Here is a 13936-nt window from a genome sequence, read left to right on the forward strand (position 1 = left end):
TCACTACTTTCCGTCCCATCTTTCTATCATCTGCAAACTTTGATATGTTACACTCGGTCCCCTCCTCCAAATCGTTAATATGGATTGTAAAGAGTTGGGGACCCAGCACTGACCCCTGCGGAACACCACTAGTTACTGGTTGCCAATCTGAGAACAAACCATTTATCCCAACTCTCTGCTTTCTGTTAGAGAGCCAATCCTCCACCCACGCCAGAATATTACCCCCAATCCCATGATTTTTTATCTTGAGCAATAATCTTTTGTGTGGCACCTTGTCAAATGCCTTTTGGAAGTCTAAATACACTACGTCCACTGGTTCCCCTTTATCCACCCTGTATGTTACTTCTTCAAAAAACTCCAGCAAATTTGTCAAACAGGACTTCCCCTTCATGAAACCATGCAGAGTTTGTCCTATTAAATTATGTTTATCCAAATGTCCCGTTACTGTCTCCTTAATAATGGACTCTAACATTTTACCAACCACAGATGTTAGGCTAACAGGTCTATAGTTTCCAGCCTTCTGCCTACTACCCTTTTTAAATAAGGGTGTTACATTAGCAGTTTTCCAATCTGCCGGGACCTTTGCTGAGTCCAGTAAGTTTTGGAAAATTATTACCAATGCATCCACAATCCCTACCGCTACTTCCCTCAAGACCCTAGGATGCAAGCCATCAGGTCCAGGGGATTTATCCGCCTTGAGTCCCATTATTGTACCAAGTACCACTTCCTTAGTGATTTTAATCGTATTTAGTTCCTCCCCCCCTAGAGCCCCCTGTTTGTCCAGTGTTGGGATATTCTTAGTGTCCTCTACTGTAAAGACTGATACAAAATAATTTTTCAGTGTTTTTGCCATCTCCATGTTTCCCACCATTAATTTCCTGGTCTCATCCTCTAAGGGACCAGCATTTACTTTAGCCAGCCTTTTTCTTTTTATATAACTATAGAAACTTTTACTGTCTGTTTTTATATTTTTTGCTAATTTACTTTCATAATCTGTCTTCCCTTTCTTAATCAATCTTTTAGTTATTTTTTGCTGTCTTTTAAAGACTTCCCAATCTTCCATCCTCCCACTAGATTTGGCTACCTTATATGCCCTAGTTTTTAGTCGGATACTATCCTTAATTACTTTACTTAGCCACGGATGGCTATCTTTTCTTTTACACCCTTTTTTCCTCAGTGGAATATATTTTTTTTGGAAGTTGTAAAATATCTCCTTAAATGTACACCACTGATCATGTACCGTCTTACCCTTTAATCTATTTTCCCAGTCCACTCTAATCAATTCTGCTCTCATACCTTCATAGTCTCCTTTATTCAAGCTCAGCATGCTTGTTTGAGATCCAACCTTCTCACCCTCTAATTGAATATGGAACTCAACCATGTTATGGTCACTCATTCCAAGGGGATTCTTTACTAGGACATTTTTCATTAATCCTGTCTCATTACACAGGACCAAATCTAAGGTTGCTTGCCCCCTGGTCGGTTTAGTTACATACTGCTCAAGAAACCCATCCCTAATACACTCAATGAACTCTTCCTCAAGGCTGCTCTGCCCAATTTGATTTGTCCAGTTAATATGATAATTAAAATCCCCCATAATTATAGCTGTTCCCTTATTACAAGCCTCAACTATTTCCTGATTAATACTCCGTCCAACAGAGTTGCAACTGTTCGGAGGCCTATAGACTACACCCACTAGTGTTTTTTCCCCTTATTGTTCCTTATCTCCACCCAAACTGTTTCACTATCCTGCTCCTTTGACCCAACATCATTTCGCTGTATTATAGTGATTCCTTCCTTTATTAACATAGCCACCCCACCTCCTCTCCCTTCCTGCCTGTCCTTCCTGATTGTTAAATAACCTGGTATGTTTAATTCCCAGTCATGGTCACCCTGCAGCCATGTTTCTGTAATGGCCACAAGATCATACCCATATGTCGTTATTTGTGCCGTTAACTCATTCATTTCGTTACGAATGCTATGTGCATTCAGATAAAGAACTTTCAAATATGTTTTGTAACACTTAGTTCCTGTTTTTTCCCTTTTTTGTACTTTACTTTTTACTCCATACCTTCTGTCCCTTCCTGACACATTCTGTTTTTTAATTCCCCCACTGCTACCTAAGTCTATGACCTTCTCTGTTGTCATTTCTATTATTTGCTCTCTAGAAACCTCCCCCCCACTAATTAGTTTAAAGCCCTCTCTACAGCCCTAGTTATATGATTCGCCAGGACTCTAGTCCCAGCACTCGCCAAGTGGAGTCCGTCCCAACGGAACAGCTCCCTCCTGTCCCAGTATTGGTGCCAGTGTCCCAAGAAGCAAAACCCATTTCTCCCACACCAGTCTTTGAGCCATGCATTTAACTCTTTAAGTTTATTTATCCTAGCCATATTCGCTCGTGGCTCAGGTAATAGCCCAGAGATTATTGCCCTTGATGTTCTGTTTTTTAATTTGACCCCTAGCTGCTCATACTCCTTTAACAGAACCGTCTTCCTTGTCCTATCTATGTCGTTTGTACCAACATGGACCACGACAACTGGATCCTCCCCCTCCCACTCCAAGTTTCTTTCCAGCCCAGAAGAGATGTCCTTAACCCTCGCACCGGGCAGGCAACACAGCCTTCGGGACTCCCGCTCTTGACTGCAGAGAACCCTATCTGTCCCCCTAATGATACTATCCCCTACCACTACAACATTTCTTTTTACTCCCTCCACTTGAATGGCCCCCTGTACCATGGTGCTGTGGCCAGGTTGCTCATCCTCCCTGCAGTCCCCGCTCCCGCCCTCACAGGGAGTAAGAACCTCGATCCTGCTGGACAAGAACAAGGGCTGCGTCTCCTTCAACACTACATCCTGGATCCCTGTACCTTCCTCACTCATAGTCATAACGTCCTGTCCCTGACCATGGACTACATCTGCAGTAATTAACTTCATAGGTGTGACCATCTCCTGAAACATAGAGTCCAGGAACTTCTCCCCCTCCCTGATGTGTCGCAGTGTCTGAAGCTCAGTCTCAAGCTCCATAACATGGAACTTGAGTTCCTCTAGCAGCAAACACTTGTCGCAGATGTAGTCACCGTGAGCCTCAATGGGGACCACCGGCTCCCACATCTCGTAACAGTAACACATCACCTGCTCCTTTCTATATAATTAATTAAATTTCTTATTATTAGTTATGAAGACCCTGCCCGGATATAGATGATAATGTCACACCACTATTCAAAGGACTTACCAACTTAAAGGTATAAAAGAGAAGAGAAGGAAGAAAACCAACCAACCAATGCTTTGTGCATTGAGTGGTGCTGGAGTTTTGCTAAGTGGGAGAAAAATCATTTAAGTGTATTTTGTTAATTTTAATGTGTTAAGAAGTCAATTATTTGAAGTAAGTTTAATTTTTTTAAGGGTTTTTTAAACTCTTGGGCAGTTTAAACCGGAAGTAGAATCCGGGTATAAAAGGGGAGGGGCTAGTGCAGTGCACGGAGTGCTTTGTGCATTGAGTGGTGCTGGAGTTTTGCTAAGTGGGAGAGTTCGGATAAGTGGGAGGTGAGGGTATGTTTTTTGCTCTGTTTTGTTCCCCATTCCCAGGCTTGGACAACACTGCGGAGGCGGAGCAGCGAGATGAGTCAACCAAACAGGCCTCGCAGACAGTATTCAAGGACTCTCTATCCTACAGGTATTCTCTATCCTACAGGTACTCTCTATCCTACAGGTACACTCTATCCTACAGGTATTCTCTATCCAACAGGTACTCTCTATCCTACAGGTAATCTCTATCCTACAGCTGCACTCTATCCTACAGGTACTCTCTATCCTACAGGTGCACTCTATCCTACAGGTACACTCTATCCTACAGGTAATCTCTATCCTACAGGTACTCTCTATTCGACAGGTACTCTCTATCCTACAGGTACTCTCTATCCGATAGGTACATTCAATCCTACAGGTAGTCTCTATCCTACAGGTACACTCTATCCTACAGGTAGTCTCTATCCTACAGGTACACACTATCCTACAGGTACTCTCTATCCTACAGGTACACTCTATCCTACAGGTAGTCTCTATCCTACAGGTACACTCTATCCTACAGGTGGTCTCTATCCTACAGGTACACACTATCCTACAGCTCCACTCTATCCTACAGGTACTCTCTATCCTACAGGTACTCTCTATCCTATAGGTACATTCAATCCTACAGGTAGTCTCTATCCTACAGGTACACTCTATCCTACAGGTAGTCTCTATCCTACAGGTACACTCTATCCTACAGGTACTCTCTATCCTACAGGTACACTCTATCCTATAGGTAGTCTCTATCCTACAGGTACACTCTATCCTACAGGTAGTCTCTATCCTACAGGTACACTCTATCCTACAGGTACTCTCTATCCTACAGGTACAATCAATCCTACAGGTACACTCAATCCTACAGGTAATGTCTATCCTACAGGTACTCTCTATCCTACAGGTACTCTCTATCCTACAGGTATTCTCTATCCTACAGTTACACTCTATCCTACAGGTAGTCTCTATCCGACAGGTAAACTCTATCCTACAGGTACACTCTATCCTACAGGTACCCTCTATCCTACAGGTACACTCTATCCTACAGGTACTCTCTATCCTACAGGTATTCTCAATCCTACAGGTAAACTCTATCCTACAGGTACTCGCTATGCTACAGGTACTCTCTATCCTACAGGTATTCTCTGTCCTACAGGTGTACTCTATCCTACAGGTGCACTCTATCCTACAGGTACTCTCTATCCTACAGGTGCACTCTATCCTACAGGTACTCGCTATCCTACAGGTACACTCTATCCTACAGGTAAACTCTATCCTATGGGTACACTCTATCCTACAGGTACTCTCTATCCTACAGGTACACTCTATCCTACAGGTACTCTCTATCTTACAGGTACTCTCTATCCTACAGGTAAACTGTATCCTACAGGTACTCTCTATCCTACAGGTACTCTCTATCCTACAGGTGTTCTCTATCGTACAGGTACACTCTATCCTACAGGTACACTCTATCCTACAGGTACTCTCTATCCTACAGGTACACTCTATCCTACAGTTAATCTCTATCCTACAGGTACACTCTATCCTACAGGTGCACTCTATCCTAGAGGTACACTCTATCCTACAGGTACTCTCTATCCTATAGGTACATTCAATCCTACAGGTAGTCTCTATCCTACAGGTACACTCTATCCTACAGGTACTCTCTATCCTACAGGTACACTCTATCCTACAGGTAGTCTCTATCCTACAGGTACACTCTATCCTACAGGTAGTCTCTATCCTACAGGTACACTCTATCCTACAGGTACTCTCTATCCTACAGGTACTCTCTATCCCACAGGTACAATCAATCCTACAGGTACACTCAATCCTACAGGTAATGTCTATCCTACAGGTACTCTCTATCCTACAGGTAGTCTCTATCCTACAGGTACACTCTATCCTACAGGTATTCTCTATCCTACAGGTACACTCTATCCTACAGGTAGTCTCTATCCTACAGGTACAATCTATCCTACAGGTACACTCTATCCTACAGGTATTCTCTATCCTACAGGTACACTCTATCCTACAGGTACTCTCTATCCTACAGGTACTCTCTATCCTACAGGTATTCTCTGTCCTACAGGTGTACTCTATCCTACAGGTGCACTCTATCCTACAGGTACTCTCTATCCTACAAGTGCACTCTATCCTACAGGTGCTCTCTATCTTACAGGTACTCTCTATCCTACAGGTACACTGTATCCTACAGGTACACTCTATCCTACAGGTACACTCTGTCCTACAGGTACAATCTATCCTACAGGTACTCTCTATCCTACAGGTACTCTCTATCCTACAGGTACTCTCTATCCTACAGGTATTCTCTATCCTACAGGTACACTCTATCCTACAGGTACTCTCTATCCTACAGGTACACTCTATCCTACAGTTAATCTCTATCCTACAGGTACACTCTATCCTACAGGTACACTTTATCCTACAGGTACTCTCTATCCTACTGGTACTCTCTATCCTACAGGTACTCTCTATCCTACAGGTACTCTCTATCCTACAGGTAATCTCTATTCTACAGGTACTCGCTATCCTACAGGCAAACTCTATCCTACAGGTACACTCTATCCTACAGGTACTCTCCATCCTACTGGTGCACCCTACCCTACAGGTACACTCTATCCTACAGGTACACTCTATCCTACAGGTACACGCTATCCTACAGGTACTCTCTACCCTACAGGTACACTCTATCCAACAGGTACTCTCTATCCTACAGGTACACTCTATCCTACAGGTACTCTCTATCCTACAGGTACTCTCTATGCTACAGGTACAATCTATCCTATGGGTACTCTCTATTGTACAGGTACACTGTAACCTACAGGCACTCTCTATCCTACAGGTACTCTCTATCCTACAGGTACACTCTATCCTGCAGGTACTCTCTATCCTACAGGTCGTCTCTATCCTACAGGTACTCTCTATCCTACAGGTACTCTCTATCCCACAGTTACACTCTATCCTACAGGTACTCTCTATCCTACAGGTACTCTCTATCCTACAGTTACACTCTATCCTACAGGTACATTCTATCCTACAGGTACACTCTATCCTACAGGTGCACTCTATCCTACAGGTACAATCAATCCTACAGGTACTCTCCATCCTACAGGTACTCTCTATCCTACAGGTACTCTCTATCCTACAGTTACACTCTATCCTACAGGTACATTCTATCCTACAGGGACACTCTATCCTACAGGGATACTCTATCCTACAGGTACTCTCTATCCTAGAGGTATTCTCTATCCTCCAGTTAGTCTCTATCCTACAGTTAGTCTCTATCCAACAGGTACACTCTATCCTAAAGGTGCTCTCTATCCTACAGGTACTCTCTATCCTACAGGTACTCTCTATCCTACAGGTACACTCTATCCTACAGTTAGTCTCTATCCTACAGTTAGTCTCTATCCAACAGGTACACTCTATCCTAAAGGTGCTCTCTATCCTACAGGTACTCTCTATCCTACAGGTACATTCTATCCTACAGATACACTCTATCCTACAGGTACACTCTATCCTACAGGTTCTCTCTATCCTAAAGCTACCCTCTATCCTACAGGTACTCTCTATCCTACAGGAACTCTCTATCGTACAGGTACATTCTATCCTACAGATACACTCTATCCTACAGGTACACTCTATCCTACAGGTACTCTCTATCCTACAGGTACTCCATATCCTACAGGTTATCTCTATCCTACAAGTACTCTCTATCCTACAGTTACACTCTATTCTACAGTTACACTCTATCCTACAGGTAAACTCTATCCTACAGGTACACTCTATCCTACAGTTACTCTCTATTCTACAGTTACACTCTATCCTACAGGTAAACTCTATCCTACAGGTACTCTCTATCCTACAGGTAAACTCTATCCTACAGGTACTCTCTATCCTACAGGTAGTCTCTATCCTACAGTTACTCTCTATTCTACAGTTACACTCTATCGTACAGGTAAACTCTATCCTACAGGTACTCTCTATCCTACAGGTAAACTCTATCCTACAGGTACTCTCTATCGTACAGGTACACGCTATCCTACAGGTGTTCTCTATCCTGCAGGTAAACTCTATCCTACAGGTACTCTCTATCCTACAGGTACACTCTATCTTACAGGTACACTCTATCCTACAGGTACTCTCTATCCTACAGTTACTCTCTATTCTACAGGTACACTCTATCCTACAGGTAAACTCTATCCTACAGGTACACGCTATCCTACAGGTACACTCTATCCTACAGGTACTCTCTATCCTACTGGTACTCTCTATCCTACAGGTAAACTCTATCCTACAGGTACTCTCTATACTACAGGTACACTCTATTCTACAGGTACTCTCTTTCCTACAGGTACACTCTATCCTACAGGTGCTCTCTATTCTACAGGTACGCTCTATCATACAGGTACTCTCTATCTTACAGGTACCCTCTATCCTACAGGTACTCTCTATGCTACAGGTACACTCTATCCTACAGGTACTCTCTATCCTACAGGTACTCTCTATACTACAGGTACTCTCTATCCTACAGGTACTCTCTATCCTACAGGTAATCTCTATCCTACAGGTACTCTCTATCCTACAGCTACTCTCCATCCTACAGGTACACTCTATCCTACAGGCACTCTCTATCCTACAGGTACTCTCTATCCTACAGGTACACTCTATCCTACAGGTACTCTCTATCCTACAGGTACACACTATCCTACAGGTACTCTCTATCCTACAGGTACACTCTATCCTACAGGTACTCTCTATCCAAAGGTACTCTCTATCCTACAGGTACACTCTATCCTACAGGTACTCTCTATCCTACAGGTACACTCTATCCTACAGGTACTCTCTATCCAAAGGTACTCTCTATCCAAAGGTACACTCTATCCTACAGGTACTCTCTATGCTACAGGTACACTCTATCCTACAGCTACTCTCTATCCTACAGGTACACACTATCCTACAGGTACTCTCTATCCTACAGGTACTCTCTATCCTACAGGTACACACTATCCTACAGGTACTCTCTATCCTACAGGTACACTCTATCCTACAGGTACTCTCTATCCAAAAGTACTCTCTATCCAAAGGTACACTCTATCCAAAGGTACTCTCTATCCAAAGGTACACTCTATCCAAAGGTACTCTCTATCCAAAGGTACTCTCTATCCTATAGATACTGTCTATCCTACATCCCCAAATGCTTCTGATAAGTTTGCAAGATGTTAAATTCCTTTCAGCAATCAGCATGGCTTTGTCTTTCTAGCATGTCCCAGCTTAGACAGACTCTGTTGGTTTCCTGCCTCCTTCATTCCGCATTCTCATCCCCATCATTCAACCATTATCCGTCACCCTCTCCAATCCTCTGCCAAACCCACTACCCCCTCACTGCCTCACTACCTGCCTTCAGAAGTGTGCTGTCTCTTCAATCTCCCCCAAATTTCCTGGCCTCCTGCCTGGTTGGAGGAGGTTACAGAGATAGGGAGGCGTGAGGCCATAGAGGGATTTGAAAACAAGGATGAGAATTTTAAAATTGAGGTATTGACAGACTGGGAGCCAATGTAGCTCAGCGAGCACTGGGGTATGGGTGAACGGGATTTGGTGTGAGTTAGGATACAGGTAGCAGAGTTATGGATAAGACAATAAGGCAGGTCTTTCACAGGTTGACTGAGTTTCAATATATGAAGCCAAGTGACCACAAACAAGAAGAAATAGCAGCAAGAGAGTAAGCTAATGGGATTGGTATTGGCTAGGTTTAGCAAAGAGCCGGCACAGACATGATGGATTGAATGACCTCCGTCTGTGCTGTAAACATCTACGGATTTATTACTTGCCGCGCCCTCCCCTCCTATCAAGAACAACTCTCGACCTCAGGAACACATCCTCTACTGCACTGCCTTTCAAAACTGTCTCTGTGAGGCTCCCCACAGGTAATGACACACATTGTGTCCTAAAATCTAATTGATGAACACTGCAAGTATTGCAGCAATCATTATTATTGGAATTCAGCAATGGCACTGAGGGTTAATGCAGTAACAGTCAGCACGGAGAGGGTTAATACAGTAACAGTCAGCATGGAGGGGGTTAATGCAGTAACAGTCAGCACTGAGGGGGTTAATGCAGTAACAGTCAGCATAGAGAAGGTCAATACAGTAACAGTCAGCATGGAGAGGGTTAATTCAGTAACAGTCAGCACGGAGAGGGTTAATGCAGTAACAGTCAGCACTGAGGGGGTTAATGCAGTAACAGTCAGCATAGAGAAGGTCAATACAGTAACAGTCAGCATGGAGAGGGTTAATTCAGTAACAGTCAGCACGGAGAGGGTTAATGCAGTAACAGTCAGCACTGAGGGGGTTAATGCAGCAACAACTGGGAAGTCAGGGACATTTTAGTTGTCCAGGGCGAACAGATGTGCAGGAAGTGGCTCCAGCTGCAGCTACTCGAAATCCGCGTTTCGGAGCTGGAGCTGCGGCTGGAGTCACTGTGGAGCATCCACGATGCTGAGGTCTTCGTGGATAACACATTTAACGAGGTGGTCACACCACAAGTAAAAAGTGCACAGGCAGACAGGAAATGGGTGACCACCAGACAGAGTAAAAGAACTAGGAAGGTAGTGCAGGAGTCCCCTGGGTCCATCTCCCTCTCCAACAGATTTTCTGTTTTGGATACTGCTGGGGAGATGGTTTCTCAGGGGAATGCAGCAAGAGCCAAGTCCGTGGCACTACGAGTGGCTCAGCTGCACAGGAGGGGAGGAAAAAGAGTGGGAGAGCAATAGTGATAGGAGATTCTATCGTAAGGGGAACAGATAGACGTTTCTGTGGCCGCAGACGTGACTCCAGGATGTTATGTTGCCTCCCTGGTGCCAGGGTCAAGGATGTCACTGAGCGGCTGCAGGGCATTCTGAAGGGGGAGGGTGAACAGTCAGAGGTCGTGGTTCACATTGGTACCAACAACATGGGTAGAAAGAGGGATGATGTCCTGCAAAGAGAATTTAGGGAGCTAGGTAGCAGATTAAAAAGCAGGACCTCAAAGGATTGCTTCCGGTGCCACGTGCTAGTGAGTATAGGAATAGGAGGATAGAGCAGATGAATGCGTGGCTAGAGAGTTGGTGCAGGAGGGAGGGCTTTAGTTTCCTGGATCACTGGGTCTGTTTCTGGGGAAGGTGGGACCTGTACAAGTCGGACGGGTTGCAGCTGAACCGGAATGGGACCAAGATCCTTCCGGTGAGGATTGGGAAAACTTTAAAAGACAGCAAAAAATAACAAAAAGATTGATTAAGAAAGGGAAGATAGATTATGAAAGTAAATTAGCAAAAAATATAAAAACAGATAGTAAGAGTTTTTATAGTTATATAAAAAGAAAAAGGGTTGCTAAAGTAAATGTTGGTCCCTTAGAGGATGAGACCAGGAAATTAATGATGGGAAATATGGAGATGGCAAAAACACTGAATGAATATTTTATATCAGTCTTTACAGTAGAAGACACTAAGAATATCCCAACACTGGACAAGCAGGGGGCTAAAGGGGGGAGGAGCTAAACATGATCAAAATCACTAAGGAAGTGGTACTCGGTAAAATAATGGGACTCAAGGCAGATAAATCACCTGGACCTGATGGCTTACATCCTAGGGTCTTGAGGGAAGTGGCGGTAGGGATTGTGGATGCATTGGTAATAATTTTCCAAAACTCCCTTGACTCGGCAAAGGTCCCGGCAGACTGGAAAACTGCTAATGTAAAACCCTTATTTAAAAAGGGCAGTAGACAGAAGGCTGGAAACTATAGACCGGTTAGCCTAACATCTGTGGTAGGTAAAATTTTGGAGTCCATTATTAAGGAGACAGTAACAGGACATTTGGATAATCATAATTTAATAGGACAAAGTCAGCATGGTTTTATGAAGGGGAAGTCATGTTTGACAAATTTGCTGGAGTTCTTTGAGGAAGTAACATATAGGGTGGATAAAGGGGAACCAGTGGACGTAGTGTATTTAGACTTCCAAAAGGCATTTGACAAGGTGCCACACAAAAGATTATTGCTCAAGATAAAAAATCACGGGATTGGGGGTAATATTCTGGCATGGATAGAGGATTGGCTATCTAACAGAAGGCAGAGAGTTGGGATAAATGGTTCATTCTCAGACTGGCAATCAGTAACTAGTGGTGTTCCGCAGGGGTCAGTGCTGGGTCCCCAACTCTTTACAATCTATATTAACGATTTGGAGGAGGGGACCGAGTGTAACATATCAAAGTTTGCAGATGATACTAAGATGGGAGGGAAAGTAGTGAGTGAGGAGGACATAAAAAACCTGCAAGGGGACATAGACAGGCTAAGTAAGTGGGCAGAGATTTGGCAGATGGAATACAATACTGGAAAGTGTGAGGTTATGCACTTTGGCAGGAAAAATCGTAGAGCAAGTTATTATCTTAATGGCAAGAAACTGGAAAGTACTGAAGTACAAAGGGATCTGGGGGTCTTGGTGCACGAAACTCAAAAGGTTAGTATGCAGGTGCAGCAAGTGATTAAGAAGGCCAATGGAATGTTGGCTTTCATTGCTAGGGGGATAGAATATAAAAATAGGGAGGTATTGCTTCAGTTGTACAAGGCATTGGTGAGACTGCACCTGGAATACTGCGTACAGTTTTGGTGTCCATACTTAAGAAAGGACATACTTGCTCTCGAGTCAGTACAAAGAAGGTTCACTCGGTTAATCCCGGGGATGAGGGGATGGGCATATGAGGAGAGGTTGAGTAGATTGGGATTCTACTCATTGGAGTTCAGAAGAATGAGAGGCGATCTTATTGAAACATATAAGATTGTGAAGGGGTTGGATCGGGTGGATGCGGGGAGGATGTTCCCGATGATGGGTGAAACTAGAACTAGGGGGCATAGTCTTAGAATAAGGGGCTGCTCTTTCAAAACTGAGATGAGGAGGAACTACTTCACTCAGAGGGTGGTAGGTCCATGGAATATGCTGCCCCAAAAAGCTGTAGAAGCTACATCATTACATAAATTTAAAACAGAAATAGACAGTTTCCTAGAAGTAAAGGGAATTAAGGGTTATGGGGAGTGGGCAGGAATTTGGACATGAGTCTAGGTTCGGATCGGTCATGGCCCTGTGGGTAGCGGAGCGGGCCCAGGGGCCGTGTAGCCTGATCCTGCTCCTATTTCGTGTGTCTAATTCTGTTAGATTCAGGAGATGGTTCTGTGATAGTGGATTGGCAGTTAGGATCAGATCAGCCATGATCTTATTGAATGGCGGAGCAGGCTCGAGGGGCCGATTGGCCTACTCCTGCTCCTATTTCTTATGTTCTTATGTTCTTATGTTTACTGTTTGTTTGGGGGGGGGGGGTTATACTAACTTGGCAGGGGGATGGGATATGGAGTGGAACTATAGTAGGGGGTGATGCACAGCCAAATATAGAAGAAAAAACAAGTCAGCCAGGAAGGCAGAGCAAATATGTAATGGCACAAGGGAGTATGGCAAGGCTGGATGGCATTTATTTTAATGCAAGGAGTCTTGCGAGTAAGGCAGGTGAATTGAAGGTGTTGATGAACACATGGGAGTATGATATTGTTGCTATCACAGAGACATGGTTGAGGGAGGGGCAGGACTGGCAGCTCAATATTCCGGGGTATAGAATCTTCAGGCGAGACAGAGCGGGATGTAAAAGAGGAGGGGGTGTCACAGTATTAATCAAGGAATCAATTAATGCGGTAAGGAGGGATGATATCTTAGCAGGTTCCTCTAATGAGGCCATATGGGTAGAACTTAAAAACAAAAAGGGGGCAAGCACTTTGTTGGGAGTGTACTATAGGCCCCCAAACAGTCAGGTGGAGATAGAGGAACAGATATGTAGGCATATCTCAGAGAAGTGTAGAAATAATAGTGTAATAATAGTAGGGGATTTCAATTTCCCCAATATTAACTGGGATAGTCAGAGTGTGAAAGGCTTATAGGGTGCGGAATTCTTAAAGTGCATCCAGGAGAGCTTTTTGAACCAGCATGTAGAAAGTCCTACAGGAGAGGGGGCGATACTGGACCTAATCCTAGGGAATGTAGCCGGTCAAGTGGTAGAAGTGTCAGTAGGAGAGCATTTTGGTGACAGTGACCATAATTCAGTGAGATTTAAGGTAGCCATGGAAAAGGACAAAGATGGACGGGAATTAAAGGTTTGATAATTGGGGGAAGGCCAATTTTAATATAATAATCATAATCAATCATAATCAATTTTTATTGTCATTGTTAGTGCACAAGTGCAGTACAATGAAATGTAGGCTTGCGGCTCCCGAGAGTGTACGTTTAGATTAAGACATTTAAACATTCAACATACATTTGGCTTGTAATACATTAACATA

The sequence above is a fragment of the Somniosus microcephalus genome, chromosome 18 (genome assembly GCF_052327205.1).
Source record: "Somniosus microcephalus isolate GS21.2 chromosome 18, FLI_Smic_1.0, whole genome shotgun sequence".
NCBI lineage: Eukaryota > Metazoa > Chordata > Chondrichthyes > Squaliformes > Somniosidae > Somniosus > Somniosus microcephalus.